The sequence below is a fragment of the Eschrichtius robustus genome, chromosome 13 (assembly GCF_028021215.1).
Source record: "Eschrichtius robustus isolate mEscRob2 chromosome 13, mEscRob2.pri, whole genome shotgun sequence".
Classification (NCBI taxonomy): domain Eukaryota; kingdom Metazoa; phylum Chordata; class Mammalia; order Artiodactyla; family Eschrichtiidae; genus Eschrichtius; species Eschrichtius robustus.
This window is the reverse complement of record NC_090836.1, coordinates 89,909,513-89,922,856: the sequence shown is the minus strand read 5'-3', so window position 1 is coordinate 89,922,856 and position 13,344 is coordinate 89,909,513. Positions and strand designations below refer to the sequence as shown.

The following is a 13,344-nucleotide window of genomic DNA, read 5'->3' as shown; positions in this document are numbered from 1 at the left end:
CCAATGATGTAAGGGAACTGGACAACAATATGGTGTCACAGGGTATAAGGGACTGTGTGTGCATGCACACGAGTGCATGCGTGTCTGCACGGGCCCAGGCACCTGCGTCTGTCTGTGCCCAGGTCTCTGACAAGCCCAGTGTCCTTCAGTTTCCAACTAGGAACCGACTGTTGGCAACTTGTAAATTAGCAAAGAAAGGGAGGGAGGAAATGTTTGCTACAGAATGTCTAACATCATGCTTGAGAGGCAACCTGCAGATGGGATGTCGGGGGACTACATAACACTTTACATAACATTAAGGAAGAGGCGATTGTACAAAATGGGCAAGAATGGTGGTTCCCATTTACACAGGCAAACTTTGAGTGACACGATATAATTGCCTTGGATAGTGTCCCCTTGGCAGGGGCAATGCCAGGGGCCAATGTGGCACTGGGAAGCTTTAGGTTCCCCCGTCATCTCCAAGTTTGCCTGTGTAAATGAGAACCACCATTCTTGCCCATTTCTCTTTATTGGGTATGTCTCTGTCTGTGCTCTCTTCCTTCTCTCAACTTTTACCATTTTGTTTGTGCCATTCGTATAGAACTTAGGGACTGGTGACATTTTCAAGGGCAGGGATGGGTCTAAGTGAGTCACTTTGTACCCCAGCACCCAGCAGAGCCTGGCACAGGATAGGTGCTCGGGAAACGTGGATTGCAGGAGAGAAGCATCTTGCTATCTAGAATGTGCAGACTCTCTCCTAACCAAAAACACAACAATTCAGATTCTCCCGAGTGGCTCCACAGTGTGAGTCATCTGATATACAGCTCCTGTCGAAAGCCTAGCTGAACTATTGATACTCCAGAGAGAGAAAAAAATTGACCAAGATTTCTCCAAAGTTTCCACCATAACAAAGAAGAGAGGAGGTGAAATTGTGTTCCATTTGGGAGTTTTCAGATATAACCTAAAAAGCAGTCCCTACCACACTGCCCCCTAGAATCACTACTTGAAGATTCTAGAGGAGTTGACATCTCATTTCACCCTTGGTTTTGTTGAGAGCCAATAAAACAACCAATAATGTGTGGAATGTCTCCGTCTTAAAAGAAATAATTGCTATCGTGGACATCATCCATTACGATGTCCAGTGTCCCTTTTCTCTTGCTTTAGGCAAACTCATAAAGAGATGAAGTGAATCCACATGGTGTGGGATGGAAGGGCGACTCACGTGTTCAACCGAGCAGAAGTCAAGAGGTACCTGTTGATGGGAGAGCTTGCTCTTAATAGCGAGGAAGGATTTCAAGTAAACAGGTGGTGACAAAACATATTCAGAAAGGGATAGGTAGCTACAGAAACATGTGAGAGGACCACCCACCCAGACAAAGGAAGGAGGGTTTCCTGGAGAAAGTGACAGCTGGGCAAAGAACATGAGGATCAGGTAGGAGTTGAAAAGAGTGGGGGTGGGGTAAAAGTTCCTTAACAGAAAGAATAGCAGGAGAAAAGACAAGAGCATGGTTCATTTGGAGAAAAGGAAAGCAGTTCATCATGTCTGGAATAGATGAGGTGAAAGATGAGATAGGAAGTGTAAACAGGGGTTCTCAGAATGATCAGAAACATTTAAAGAGTTTTTTCCAAGGGCAAAATGGTGACGTTAAAGAGTTTCAATAAGGGGAATTACTTAACCAGATAGAGATTTCCCTGGCTGCAATGTGGACCATGGATGCATGGATGATGGGTGGGGTGGAGAGGATGTGGAGAGATGTAGAAAGATGCAGTTGCTGTACTGGAAGTGAGGTGATAGTGGTCTGGACCAGGAGGGTGGCAGATGGGATACAGAGAAGCAGATGGATCTGAAAGATATTTTAGAAATAAGAGTTGATGGGACTTGGTAACTAGTTGGGTACCAGAGTGAAAGAGAAAGGAGTCAGGGTTGGCTCCCAGCTTGTGATACTTGTGACGAAGCATTCCCTGGGTCATGATTTCCTGCAGACAGGGTCACTGCACCTGCTCAAGGACAGGACGGATGTCAGACGTTCTCCTGCACTTCCTACACCCTAGGCTGAGCCTAATCCATCTCCTTCTCTCTATTCCAGCATCACCATATCAGCCACTAGATGGATACAAAAACGGGCTTCTTTTACAGATCTACTTTGGCTTTGGGTGGAGGCAATAGGAAGCCCGCTTAGGTTTCCAGGCTTCCTTGTGCCCCAGCACAGCCCCAGAAAGCCCTACAACAGCACCAGGGATGGGGGGCAGTATACAGAAGAACGGGGTATAGGGTACGTGCCCAACTATTACTGGAGCAGGATTTTGTTTCCCTCCAGTTCTTGTCCCCGGGGAGTTCCAGGCTCTCGGTGGGGAAGCCAAAAGGCACAGATGAGAGAATGGTGAGGTTCAGGTACCTAAGCCTTACTCCAAACTCCCATCATTATTCGTCTTTGTAACCCTAACACGAGCATTAGAAGGAGCAATGGAGGGAATGAGAAGGGAGCAAGGAAAGGGGAGAGGTAAATAAAGCCATCCTCAAACCACAGCAGCAAGGTCTTCCCCCGTTTTCCCACCCAATCCTAAGAGGTCCCACCCAGGCCCTTGGGAGCAGAGTCCTTCCAGCCTTGTAGTGAACATCTGACTCCATGGCTCCCCTGCGTCTGTCTCCACAGCAGGATTCCTGATGAAATCCCCCCAGAGTACATCCTTTGGATCCAATCCTAGCTCTTAAGGATATTGGCACTTAGTCCAAGTACTTGAAAACTAGGAAGACGGGTTGGGGGGGGGGGGAGTACAAAGAGTTGACAGCTGTGCTACACATCCCGAGGGCACCACTGACCTATCTTTGTGAGCAGAGCCCTTTGGAGTTGTGCGGTGCTGCCAGCCAGCTTGGGAGTCGAGACACCCAGTCCCATTCCTGCGTGGTTGACTTGTCTGCATCACTCTCCCATCCCATCCCATCCCATCCCCACACCACACACCACAAAGCCTCAAGCCTTGCCTCTAAGAGTCCCAGTATTGGGTTCCTACCACAGGTCCCATGTACCCATAACACTCTATGCCCCAAATGCAACAGTGTTTCCCAAGGCTTCAATTCACTACACTTACTTGTAACGAGAGGAAAAATCCAAAAGGGAAAACAAATGTCAAAACTGAAGAGCCCAGGCTTGACAAAGGAGCCAGGGAAAACCAGCCCAATGGCTGAGGAGAAGCTTCCCTGAGCCACAAAAGCACTCTTCTCTCTACCACTTGCTTGTGAACTCTGCCAGACCCAGGGTTTGGATGGCTCACCCCACCCCTCCCATAGTTTAATGAATGTGTCCTCTGCTGAGCTTGCCAGCCCTCCACTCCCTCCACCACCAGGGCTCCTTAAGGGCTGCACGGTTGACATTTCTCTCTGGGCCACTCAATGACATGATTATCGGAGAAGCAAAGGAAGCACATTTGTAATAAATCCTGAACCAAAATGAAGTCATTAAAAAGCTGGGTTTCTCCCCAGTGCCTTTGGCAGAAGGGAGCAAAGAGAAAGAGGTATTTGCTCATTGGTTTTAGTATCTTCACTTTGCCCCCCACTTTTCCTCCCTGCTAGGGACTGTTTGTGTCCTCTTCAAAACTCATATGTTGAAGTCTAACCCCCAGTGTGATGGTATTTGGAGGTGGGGTCTTTGGGAGGTCATTAGGTCATGACGGTGGAGCTTCATAAATGGGATTAGTGCCCTTCAAAGAAGAGACACAAGCTAGCTGATCTCTCTCTGCCACGTGAGGACATAAGGGCAGGCTCTCACCATTTATAAATCTGCCAGCACCTTGACCTTGGACTTCCCAGCCTCCAGAACTGTGAGAAACAAATGTTTGCCGTTTAAGCCACCCAGTCTATGGTATTTTGTTATGGCAGCTTGCTGGCCCATGGGCCTGAAGACTGCCCCCTTCTCCCAGACTCCCAGGAGTTCTATCTGAAGGACCCTAAGGCAACAGAGCTTTGATGCAAGGTTCAGGGGGAGTAAATAAGGAAAACAATCAAAAGAAAAGGTTGGAGTGGAGATGTTACATAGCTTCTAGTGCAATTAACAGGGCTGGGCACCACTAGATGTCATTTCCGCAGCAGGATGTTCATTCTGAGAGGACAAGAACCCATTTGCCATCTCATTCCCTGTAAAACCCCATTGTCCAGTGTCTAGTACATAGTAGTTGCTCAATAACTATTTGTTAAATGAATGAGTTAATGAATCTCTTTCAGTCTCTATGGCAGCCTTATGGGGGATCATCATACAGATTTGACAGATGAGAGAACTGACTCTAAGAGGTCAAATACCCTATCCCATGTATAAAGTTGCAGACTTTGAACACAGATTTGAGTCTGTAGACACATAGAGAACATGCAGAGAGGTGATACGAATCCAAGGCCCTGATCCATCAAATAGAAAGCTCTTCCTCACCAAAATGCTCAGAAGAGCACTTTGAGCTTGCTTTGTCTATATTACACTTCAAATATTTACTCCATTATACTTATAGCAACATGCATCTATCACTCTTTTCTTTGTCCCAACATTACACATGAGATGTAGCACAATTATGGCATTTATTATGCGTTATTGCAATTGTTTTCTAACAGCTCATTAGACCATGAACTCCTGACAGCATCTTGTTTACTAGGTGCTGGGGATGCTGAGATAAAGTCTTCACAAAGATTCATGGCATAAACGAATGACTGGATGAATGATTTTGTATAAACCTTCTGTTTCAAAAAACACTTTTGTTTACATTGTCTCACGTAATCTTCATGTGACTTGGTGAGTTGTTACTATTATGAACATCAAGTACAAAAATGCCACTTGGATGTATAACAGTTTTTTTGTGGGAAAACACTTCAAGGTGGTGGAGGTTGGTGAGAACCACGAAGGCAGAGGTATTGACCCAGACAACAGAGGAGAGCAAAGAATCTTGACCTTGGGCAAGAGGTAAGGCGGTGAATATGCTGAGGTCAGTTACAAGAAGAGAAGACAGTTGATAGGAAGAAAGGACCCAAAGAGAGGGAAGGACTTAAACTAGCAGTGAGGTGAGGAGCCAGTGAGACTCCCTCGTCAGGGGGAGGGCAGCTGAGGGACACTTTATGGATGGTATAATGCCTACCACCCTTTTGAAGTTGATGAAATTTCTGCCATGTAAACCCCTCAACTCTCTTTCCCCTGCCGAAACCAAAACCAAAATGAAAACAAAACAAAAATAAGACACTCTGGTCAGTGTTACTCATCTTACTCTTCCTAGTCTGTAAGTGGGCTGTTCTGGAACTCCCAGGAAGGACCAGGCTTCATGCTGGGTCCACATGGTACAGAACAGAGACTGCATATGAGGAAGCTGGAGCCCAGAATTCAGACGTTTGGGAGATTTTTATGAGCTGTGGTAGGAGTGGGGAGAGGTTTAAGCCTCCTTTTCCACCGTCTCACTGACAGAATGGCCCTAGTTTCCAGCTGTGCTCTATTCTGTGAAGAAACCGAGGCCCAGAGAGGTTAAGACCTTGCCCAAAGTCACACAGGTAGCAGGTAGTAGAAAGAGAATCCAATTAAATGCAGGATATATACATGACCTTCAATCTCTTGTTTCCCTTGTATCTTGATGCTACGGCACAAAGAATAGTGTTAGCATCGACAGGGCAGAAGATGGGCCTGGGGCCTGACTTGTGGACAGTGTGGGCCAGAGCACATGATCCACTCCCTGATTCCCTCACACAGGAGACACTGTTGCAGTTTACCCTATTGCTGACCCTAGAGGACAGCAGTAACATTCCCCCCACCATTCCCTCGATACAAGCACCCTGCTCCCCAGAGACCTCCAGTTCGAGCTCTCTCCTGTCTCTCCTCAGAGATGGGAAGGAGGGGTGCAGGAGGGCTTCTCCTGGGGCTCTGCAGACAACACCCCCAGTGGGCCAAAGCAGAACGAGGGGAGCCAACTTGGCAAGCGGAGGCCCCAGTACATCTGTTAGAGGCCCTCACACACACACACGCTGGGTTTATTAGGAACAGGCTCGGGCACTGAGCAGGCCGGACACCATAGTGGAATGTTTACCCGCCCGTCTGCCTGTCCTCTCAACACCCTGGCCTCACACCAGGCAAGGCACTGGCCATGTCTCAGGAGTGGCCAAGCCACTGCAAGCGCCCACCTGCCTTCGGCTAGCCGTCATCACCATGGCAACAATCAGCTGACTAGGCCTCAGGAGGCCTGAACGGCTGCTACTCGGCCCGGATTCCAGCAGGGTCTTCCCCGTGTTCCTCTGGCTCCAGCACTGCACTAATAGACACCACGCTCAGCCATTTCTTTGAAAGACTGTTCAGTGAATGAGTCCATCCAGCTCCAACCAGGAGCGATTCGAGGAATTCTCATTCCCTCCCATCCAATCCTTTCTCCAACAGATGCTGAAATGCTATGAATCCTCATTAAAACTTAAATATCTCCTAACTGGGGAAACACTTAAAATTTTTTTTAATCAAATGACATTTAATCTTTATTAGGCACCTAATATGTCCCAAACACTTTATGTACATCTTCTCTATTCCTCACTATAGCCTTACAAAGTGGGTATTATAAATGTAGCTACCAAGGCTCAGAGGGTTAGTCATACAGCTAATAGACTGGGAGGGAAGTATTTGAACCTGTGGACCTCCTGGCCCAGACACCTGTGTTTGGCCTACCATACCGTGTAGTCGCTAAGGGCAGGTTTTAATGTGGGCTAAGAGGAGGGGGATCTGGGTTTGCTGTGGGCTTGCAGGGTGTCAGGTGGTGGGTAGGGGGCTGGGGGTGGGAGCCAGCAAGAAAGGAAAAAGATGAAGAGCTAGACTCCAGAGTGAGGTCATGAACTTTCAAAGGATCTGTGGACAGATTTCAGGGGGACCATGATCTTGAGGGAAATTTTCATCTTTATTTCTACTCATTCTAACTGAAATGTGTTCAGTTATGAATGTGGACCACAAACCATGGGAGTATAAGCAGTTCCTGTGACGCTGCATGAATGGAGATCACAGATTTTTTCATCACTTTACAGTCGTCACAGCTTTTCAAAATATGATTTTAGACTCATCACTACCTTGAAATTACAGTAGTTACCAGACTCACTGTTGATCCTTGTACGTAGTGTGTCAATAAGGAAACACTTATAGCACTAAATTTAGAAGTTTGGGTTTTTTAATATTCTTATTGTGTATTTCAATATAATTGGCTTGCTCTGTAATCCTATGTATTCTGTTTTACTCAGTTAGGAACTATATTCTATTCTGAGGGAGGGTCTATAGGCTTCAACAAATTGCCGAAAGATCAATGGCACAGAAAAATTAAGAACTCCTAGCTGGGGAAGTCCAAGACATGGTTTTCCTATTTTAAAATTTTACCTACCCCACTCCTCCAATCTGGGTTTCATTAAGTACACTCTTTGGCCATGAATTAATTACCTGGGCGGTTTGTTAAACTGTAGATTTCCAGGACATACACCCAAAGTACAAAAGTAGAATCTGAGGCTTGGAACCTGGGAATCTACTTCAACCCACTCACCAGTAGAGGTGCCCTGTACAGTGCCCCTGAGTGGATGTGGCCCCGTGAGCAGCATGGCTTAGGGTGGGCTGGACCCCCTTGGCCAGGTGGGAACTGTCTACACAGCTTCACCTGGGGGACCTGATCCTCCAGGTGATTTTTCAATACTCATTAATGTCTCTCAGTGAAGGAAGAAGGGATAAATCACTATTTTTGGTTTTGGTTTGGGGTTTTGTTTGTTTGTTTTGTCTTTATGTGGGGGGTTTTGGGGGTTTTTTTTTGCATTGTTTTTGTTTGTTTGTTTATTTGCTTGTTTGCATTTTAGGGGATGTATTTGTTTCTTAGGGCTGCCATAAGAAATTATCACAAACTAATTTAAAACAACAGAAATTTATTTATTTATTCTCTCACAGTTCTGGAGGCTCCAAGTCCAAAACTGAGGTGTCAGCAGGATTGGTTCCCACTGGGGGTTTTGAGGGAGACTCTGTACCATGCTTCTCTCCGAGTTTCTGGTGGTTTCTGCCAGTCCTTGGTCTTCCTTAGCTCAACAAAGGAAAGGAGGGAAGTCCAGATGGGAAACTGCAGATGCAGGACTGAAGCTTCCACAAGCTTCTGGACTCACCCTACACCACCTGCTGCTTTGCCACAGGCCACTCCACGCTCATCTGGGTCTCAAGTAAATGAAGTTGCATCTAGAGACCAGCCATCAAGAAATTGGAACCCCCAAGCAGGTTCCGATGGCCCTTTGATGTCTCCTTTTTATCCCTGAGGACCAGGCCAACTTCTCCACCAGTCAGGGAGGCACAGTGCCTAGGGCCCTCCACACTTTCAGGGACCCACAAAAATATTTTCATTCCTTTAAAATTCAAGCCAAAAAAATAGGAACTTGTAAGGATGAATAAAATGTTTTCATTTGTTTCCCACATGAGAAAAAAATCCTCTTTAGAGCCCCTGAACATCCATTAAATTATTTTCGTACGTTTTTATGGAGGAAGGAACCCAAAAAAGGCAAGAGTGGCTCACGCTCACAGAAGTCAAAATGCGGCCCTGAAAATGCGGCCCTTAGCAGTGGAGGGGAGAGGCCAGTGTCCCTTGGATCAGCTGCTGAGATTTCATGCATGCCGAGCAAGGGGCTGGAGGCCTCCTGAGGTCCCCTCCTCCAGAGAGTTCCAAGGGTCTCCACCACTGAGGTGCTCTAGTCCTACCTCTCCCATGGGTCCCCTGGATTCTTCTCTTCCCACTGGGAATGGAGGAAGCAACCATCAAAGAAGAAAGGCAGAGACACGAGTGGAGAAAAGAGATTCAGAAACCCTGGGGGATTCTCAGAAACAGGGCCAGCCTAACCCATCAGTTTACTATCAGCAATGCACAGGTTCTCAGTGTCCAAAATGGAAGACCTAAGGGAAGAAGAATGCAGAGTTTAAGCTATAGCCATAAAACTGGAAAGAAGATGGGAGAAAAGGCAGGCCTTCCCCTACGTGAGGGTCACCTGCTTTGTAACAGAATGACGAGATCTCAAGACTGACATTGCAGGAGATGGGGATGGGGTGGGGAGCAAAGAAATGAAAAGGACCAAAGCTCAGTCAAGAAAGGGGAGGCATTGGAGTCTCTGGGTTACGCCCGGAAGGACAATGCCTGCAAAACACAGGCCACCATGTAAGTAAGCATCCCAAGTAGACAGGACAGAGGAGCCACCTCAGCTACTTGTGTCCTTGTGGTGCCTGCACGTTGTCCATTGATCACCCAGAAGAAAGTCACCTGCCTGTGACCTGAGATTTACCTGAGCCCCATCAAATTTTCCTTGTAGCGTACTCCCATTTTTTCAACAATCTGGGACACTTGTAAACCCCACTGAAGCCAAGGGTACGTGGAAGGGAGAGCACCAGAAGTGAGCCTTAGGAAAAGTTGGGCAATGGGGAAAGATACTCTTGTTAAATATAGCATATGTCCCAAATGAGTACAGTCCCCTGACCTATTCCAGTCAAGATGTTAGTAACCAGAGTCAGAGGACCCAACCCGCAGTTCCCTTGTGTGGTTCTGTCTTGCCGTCACTGTGTCACACATCACACACACCCAAGATGCATATGTGTGTGTACTGTGGACGTGCAACAGGAATGCCAGTTGTTTGGGGTTGGTAAAGGAAGCTTGTCTCTCTCAGCCCCTCCTAAATCCTGCTGTTTACAACCATTCACTTAATCAAACATTTGTGCATGCCTCCTGGGTGCCGGGTATGGCCCAATTGCCAAGGATACTGAGATCAGCGAACTACAGCCCCTGGCCTCCAGGATTGGGAAGCCCCAGGCGCCATCACAGAGCTCACCGTCTTCCAGCAACAGCCATGCTTTGAGAGCCAACTCCATGCCAAGTTCTACACTAAATGCCTGACTTATGTCACTTAATCCTCACAATATCCCTGCTACAAGGAGCCATGTATCCCACCTTTTAAAATAGAAACTGAGCCTCAGAGTTTAGGTAACTTGCCCAAGATCACCGAGCTGTAGTGTGACAAACTCATGGAGAAGTGGCTCTATCTTGTTCTTGCTAGAAGACTCAAAGAATGAAAAGGTCATTTTTTCTCCTTGTCTGAACAAATAGCCAAGGGGAAAAAAATCTAACAATTTCTGTTTGTTTACTTTGGTTTGGTTTTCTGCTTTTCTGGCAGGTAGGTTGGTTGGTTTGTTTGTCTTTTAAGAAAGGCTTAAAGAACTTATGGTTACCAAAGGGGAAAAGTGGGGAGGGATAAATTAGGAGGTAGGGATTAACATATACACACTACTATACATAAAATAGACAATCAACAAGGACCTACTGTATAGCACAGGGGATTCTACTCGATATGCTGTAATAACCTATATGGGAAAAGAATCTGAAAAAGAATGGATATCTGTATATGTATAACTGAATCACTTTGCTGTACACCTGAAACTAACACAACATTGTAAATCAGCTATACTCCAATATAAAATGAAAATTAAATTATAAACATTTTTAAAATTAATTATTAACTAATTTACTTATTTTTGGCCGCATTGGGCCTTCATTGCTGCGTGCGGGCTTTCTCTAGTTGTGGTGAGCAGGGGCTACTCTTCTTGCGGTGCGTGGGCTTCTCATTGCAGTGGCTTCTCTTGTTGCAGACACCAGTTCGAGCCCTGGTCCGGGAAGATCCCGCATGCCGTGGAGCAACTGAGCCTGTGCACCACAACTACTGAGCCTGTGTTCTAGAGCCTGAGAGCCACAACTACTGAGCCCGTGCACCACAACTACTGAGCCCGCATGCCACAACTACTGAAGCCTGCGTGCCTAGAGCCTGTGCTCCGCAAAAAATATTTTTTTAATTAAAAAAAGAAAAGAAAGGCTTAAAGAGATGAGAGAACCGTGCTGTCTGAGAGGGGAACTGTTTTAAGGGTAGGAAGACAGAGGAGAGGTGGCTCAGCCTGAGGGATTTGCGTCTTCTCTGAGACTGGGAAAGAGACAATGGTTTGCAAGTCCCTGAGGGTGGAGACCTGCAGCCCGGGATGGGGGCATGACTGAGGGGGTGCACCCAGGGAAAACGTGAGGCCACGTGCCTCGGGAGCCTCTGCCGAGACCCCCGACCAGGCTTGGGATGGAGGAAGATAGGAGGCTCCCTTCGAAATGGTGCTTGCAGACCATGAGCCAGAATTTCTCAACTGTGGACCCAACACGGCAAACTTGCTCCTCAATCTTGCTGAACACTTGCCAGGGTTTCCTTACGTTCCCAAGGAGGAGAGAAAGAATCCTTCACCACTTCTCCCCCCCAGAAAGACATTAACTAAGAATGGGTTTCCTGCCAGCCCTGGCAGGTGGGGGACCAAGCCAGATTTATTTGCTTTAGAAAAATAAAGAAAACGTGTGGCTGCTCACGCCCAAGGGTCTCAGAGCAAATCCACACGGGTTCCAGCTGCCTAGCGGCAGTGCTGGGCATCCCACCTGCCCCATCCTCCCGCAAAAGAGCCAAAGGCCTCCGGGGCCTCTGCCCAACAGAGAACCGATCCTTCCCCGCTCAAACCATCACTTCTGGCTCGGTGTTAGGAAGGCACAATGCAGCTGCTGAAAGGGCAGTAATTAAGTCGAGCACGCCTGGAAGATGATGACAATAATTTCTATTTCTCTGCTCCTGCATCCCCCCACAAGCTTTCCAGATTTTACAGCCGTGACTCACCTCCGCTACTGCGCAGGGTAGCTCCGAGGGAGCGCGCACGCTCACAGCACGCTGAATTTAGGCAGAAGCTGAAAAAAAACGCACACCCCGATTAATTACAAGAGGAACACTCCCTGTCACGCGCCGTCCAGCTGACTTCATGCCTGGGCGGCAGAAATGCGATAAAACTCCCAAGTTGGTCCTTATAATTTGGAGAGTCAGATGGCTCAGCCATGATCTCACAGCGTGCACCCCAGCCAGTGGCCCTGAGCCAGGCTTTGAAATATGACCCAAGAGGGGGCTGGTGACGGAGGGGCCGCTTCTGGCACGGTTCATCCTAAATCAATTTTCCTATGAGGTCTCATCCTTCTCGGGCTGCCCAGCGAGGCCGCCCCACTGGCAGCTGCTGGCTCGATCCAGTGGCGAGGCCACCTGACAGCCCCATGGCAGCGCCAGTAGTTAAGCAGGAGGTCCATTCTATTCCTACAGCGATCCTCTCCGTACTGGGCACTTGGCACTCAACCAGCCACGGTCCCTTAGTACTATTCAACCCAGTTCAGTCAGCAAACGTCTACCTGGAGGCACGATAGCATAGTTGCTGAGAACGCCGTGTTTGGATTAAGAAATACTGTGGGTTTGTATTCCACCTCTCTCCATTAGGACCTGCATGAACTTGGGCAAGTGATTTAATCTGAGCCTCATTAGTCACCAGAGGAAATCTCACGTATCCCATGTGGGGTGTAATACAGGGATCAATACCTGACAGTAGGGAAGGATACACCCCACCAACAACTGTGCTACTTCCTCAGTAGCACAAAAGTGCACGAATTCCTGGAGCAGCCGCAGGATATGAGTGTCCTACGAAAGGTGTGAGATAAGGGGTATGAATATGCGGGGTGAGGGCGAATTCCCGACCAGTCATGGCATCAGGGGCTATGTCTGAACCTGGCTTTGAAGGACCGGGCAAATGTGGCAGTCTCGACAGCGGGAGCTGCAGGAACAAACGCTCAGAGGCAGGGGAAATACGGCATTTGTTTGGGGAGCAGTGAGTGGGCAAGGTTGGCTCTTTGGGTACTGAGGTGGGAGAGTAGAGGCAGTCATGGAGGAGAGAGCTCCAGACGCCAGCATGAGGAGTAGGAACTCTTTTTCTTTTAGGGAGTGGGATCTCCAAGTGTGACTCATGGACCGTAATGAGTAGAAACGGTGGTGGGAGATACCCAAGAGGAAGTTACACCAGCCACCAGAAATGTGAAAGGAGGATCCGGGGCTGGAAGCACGGCAAGGGCAAAGGAAACGAAGTGAAGGGAGTTGGGGAAAATGAACCACAGGATGTGGGAGACTCGCATTCTGAGTAGAGGAGTAGGATGAGAGAAAGAAAAAAAACCAGGATGAAACTGGGATTTCAAGCCTAAGGAAGGAGCAATATAGGGACAGCTGGAGGGTATCAGTTTGAGGAGAGAAAAGATGAGCTCCGGGTCTGGGGCAGTGGGAAGGCTAGGGGAGAGACCCCTTCTCCTGCCATTTACCTCTCCACTCCCTAAAAACCGATCCTCAGGACCTCAATCAAGCACAAAAGCAATGGCCAAGACCGCCTCAAAGCTATCCAGGCTGCAAGAGCCTGGATCCCCTGTTCTTTCTGGCTCCTCCTGAGGCTGGTCCCACCGGTGGTGCTGAATGAAGACTTGACCCATCATCCAACACCATCC

General features: G+C 47.9%; 1 long non-coding RNA gene across 1 annotated transcript in view; it reads right to left on the bottom strand.

The window, feature by feature from the left end:
- The window catches only part of LOC137775530 (uncharacterized), a 134,003-nt gene extending 122,281 nt beyond the window's left edge, over nt 1-11,722 (bottom strand). Inside the window, exon 1 of the long non-coding RNA XR_011076040.1 lies at nt 11,660-11,722. This is a non-coding gene — a long non-coding RNA (uncharacterized lncRNA). The remainder of the gene's footprint in view (nt 1-11,659) is intronic.
- Nucleotides 11,723-13,344: the final 1,622 nt, after the last annotated feature.